This window comes from Oryctolagus cuniculus, chromosome 9, assembly GCF_964237555.1.
Source record: "Oryctolagus cuniculus chromosome 9, mOryCun1.1, whole genome shotgun sequence".
In the NCBI taxonomy this organism is placed as follows: Eukaryota; Metazoa; Chordata; class Mammalia; order Lagomorpha; family Leporidae; genus Oryctolagus; species Oryctolagus cuniculus.
In genome coordinates this window covers 87,593,627-87,597,304 of record NC_091440.1, presented here as the reverse complement: position 1 = coordinate 87,597,304, position 3,678 = coordinate 87,593,627, and the positions used below count along the sequence as shown (strand labels likewise).

At 40.6% G+C, this 3,678-nt stretch overlaps 1 pseudogene; it reads left to right on the top strand.

Moving 5' to 3' along the window:
* The first annotated feature begins 1,971 nt into the window (after positions 1-1,971).
* LOC127487702 (ubiquitin carboxyl-terminal hydrolase 1 pseudogene) lies at positions 1,972-3,039 on the top strand (annotated as a pseudogene).
* The last annotated feature ends 639 nt before the right edge of the window (positions 3,040-3,678 follow it).

Genomic DNA, 3,678 nt, shown 5'->3' with positions numbered 1-3,678 from the left:
TTAGTTATACTGTAGGGTTAGGATGAGAATTGGTGTTCAGGTTAGGGTTTGGGTTAGGTTTAGAATTAGAGCTATGCATAGGTTAGGGGTTTCATTAGAGTTTGGCATAGTATTAGGTTTATGGTTAGGGTTCTGGCTAGGGTTACAGTTTAGGGTTAGGGTTAGCGTTCAGGCTAGGGTCAGGGTTTATGCTATGCTTATCTTTGGGTTTTGTTAGGGTTAGCATTAGGATTAGGATGTATAGTTAAGATTAGGATGAGTGTTTGTGTTAGGGTTATGGCTTGCCTTAGGTTTGCTTATAAGGTTCATGTTTGGGTTAAGGTTAGGTTTTGGCCTTGGCCTAAGGTTAAGAATAGTGTTAGGGTTAGGGTTAGCTTAGGTTGGGATTTCTTTAGGGTTAATGTTAGTGTAAGTGTTTAGAGCTAAGTTAGGATGAAATGGTTAGGTTTCCAATTTGCGTTAGGTTTGCCTATTGGGTTTGATTTATATTAGGGCTGGGGTTGGGTTTCATTCCAGTGTTAGGGTTAGGGTTAGGCTATGCTGTGATTTGGTGGTTTTTTTTGGGGGGAGGGGGTTAAAGTTAGTGTTAGAATTTAGGGTTATGGTTATGTTCTAGTGTTAGTGTTAAGTTTATTGTTCTGGCTAGGGTTTAAGGTTAGCATTAGGGTTCAGCCAGGGTCATGGTTAGTGTTACAGTTTAGAGCAAATGTTAGAGCTATTGTTAACTTTACGATTAGGGTTCTGGTTAGGGTTCAGATTTAGGGTTAGTGTTTGGGGTAGGATTAGTGTTAGGTTTTGGTCCAGGGTTAGGATTAGGGCTACGCTAATGTTTGGGGTTTCAGTAGGCTTAGAGTTGGGATTAGGGTGTAGAGTTAAGGTTAGGATGATGGTTAGTGTTAGGTTCAGGCTAGGTTTACTGTTATTGCTAAGGTTAGTTTTTGGTTTGGGGAGCTTTAGTGTTAGGGTTTAGGGTTAGGGTTAGGGCTAGCGTTAGGGTTTAGGTTTTGGTTTCTGGGTAAGGCTTCTATTTAGAGTTAGTGTTAGTGTTCAGTCAGGGTTAGGGTTAGGGTTAGGATTAGGATAATGGCTACACTTAGGACTGGGGTTTTGTTTAGGTTAGGGTTAGTATTAGATTAGTATTAAGGTTAGTATTAGGGTTTAAGGTTTGCATTAGCATGAAGACTAGGGTAGGATTTGGGCTTGTATTAGGGTTACCATTAGGTTAAGGTTTAGGATTAGGGTAAATGTTGGCTAGGGTTAGAGTTAGGGTTAGGGATATGCTTATGTTTAGGATTTCATTAGTTAGGGTTGGGATTAGAGTGTAGAGTTAAGGTTAAGATAAGGGTAGATTAGGGTTTAGGCATGTGTTAGGGTTATCGTTAGGGAGAGGGTTAGGGATAGGTTTTGGGCCAGGGGTAGGGTTAGGGTTAGAGTAGGGTTAGGGCCACATGTAGGTTTGGGATTTTGTTAGGGTTAGAGCTAATGTTAGGCTTTAGGATTAAGGTTAGGATTTGATCTTGTGTTAGGTTTACTGTTAACATTAGGTTTAGGTTTAGGCTTGGACTAGGGTTACATTTAAGGTTAAGGCTATGTTGGGAGTGGGGAGACCCCTAGCAGTTCAGGCACTTGGTGAGTGGGACCACAGCTTGTTGTGCTCTTTGTCACCCGAAGTGGGCGCAGGCAGGCGCCACTCTTGGAATATAGTGGGCACTGGCATCAGGCAGGACAGAGCAGCTGCCTGGGTTCCCACTCTTGTGAGTGGATAGTCACTCCCCCATGGGGAGGGTGACCAGCCAGTTTTTCCTTTGGTCGGGGCCTTGCAGGCTTGGGACATGGATCACCTGTCACACTCACACTTCCAGGTTGGACTCACCTGTGTCAGCACTGTGGACTGTGTTTGGGCCATGGCCAGATATAACCAGTGATTACAGCTACCTTAATTCTTGTCAACTCCTTTAAATTTGAAGGGAAATGCCTGGTGTCATACCTAGTGAAAGTAATGGGCTTTCAAGAGGTAGTCCATCCAAGAAAAACAGACTTTCCTTGAAGATTTTTCATAAAAAGAAAACGAAGAGAGCCTTGGATTTTACAGATCCTCAAGAATGTGAAGAAAAAGCTTCTGAATAGAGAGGATCTGAAATGTATTATATTTTTGTTCTGGTTTTAAATCTGGAGTGAAGCACTTATTTAACATTATTTCAAGAAAGAAAGAAGCTCTAAAGGATAAAGCCAGTCAGAGAGATAAGAGAAATTACAAAGAAGATTCTTTGGCAAGTTATGAACTGATATGCAGTTTACAGTCCTTAATCATTTCAGTTGAACATTCGAGGCTACTTTTCTCTTAAATCCAGAGAAATATACTGATGAACTTGCTACTCAACCAAGGCGACTGCTTAACACACTCAGGGAACTCAATCCTATGTGTGAAGAATGTCTACAGCTTGATGCATAAGAAATATTACAGTGTATTTTGGGAAACATTCAAGAAGCATGCCAACTCATAAAAGAAGTAAAAAAATGTGGCAGAATTACCTAAGGTAGAAGAAAAATTTGATCAGAAAGAGAAAATGAGTGATGTTATGAGGAATTCTGAGGACTATAAAGAAAAGCTCCCAAAAGGAAATGACAAAAAAAGTGACTCTGAATTTGGTAACACAAAGAAAAAAGTTCAAGTATCCTAGGAACACCAGTTACTGGAAGAGAACCAGAGACAAACTAGATCAAAAAGAAAAGCTACAGGTGATACATTAGAGATTCCTTCTAAAATAATCCCCAAGTGTATTTCTGAAAATGAATAGTGCAAGACCCTCACAAAAGAAATCAAGAGCAAAAACAAATTGGTTAAAGTATTCAGCTAAGCAATTCAGCCTTCTTCCTAAATTCTGTAGTCTGGGAAAAGTAACAACAAACCAAGGATCCAAAGGACACTCTCAAGAAAATGAATGTGGTCTTGAAGAGGACTTGGGGAAGTGTGAAACTAATAACACAACTAATGTTTGTGGTCTTGAATCTCCAGAACATAAGGTCAATGAACTTTAAACTGTTTAACAACTAAAAAAAAAAAAGGTTAGGGCTATGCAAAGGTTTGGGGTCTCTTAGGGTGAGAGTTACTATTAGAGTTTAGGGCTAATGTTAGGGTTATGTATTGGGTTCTGGCTTTTGTTTGAGTTAGGGCTAGGGTTAGGGTTAAGGCTAGTGTTCAACCAGTTTTGGGTTAGTGTTATGCTTAGGTTTAGGGCTACACTTAAGTTTGTTTTTTTCTAGGGTTACGGTTATGTTAGGCTGTCAAGTTAATATTAGGATGAAGATTATGATTAAGATTCGGGGGGCTGGCCTGAAGTGACGGCATCTGATATGGGTGACAGACCCTCTGATCCATCTCTCTGCTATGGCCTGGGAAAGCAGTAGAAGATGGCCCAAGGCCTTGGATCCCTGCACCTGCACGGAAGACCTGAAAGAAGCTCCTGGATCCTGGCTTTGGATTGGCGCAACTCCGGCCATAGAGGCGTTTGGGGAGTGAACCATTGGATGAAAGACCTCCCTCTCACTCTCTCTACCTCTCCTCTCTCTATGTAACTCTGAATTTAATATAAATGAATAAATCTTTTTTAACTTTTATTTAATAAATATAAATTTCCAAAGAACAGCTTATGGATTACAATGGCTTTTCCCAACCCA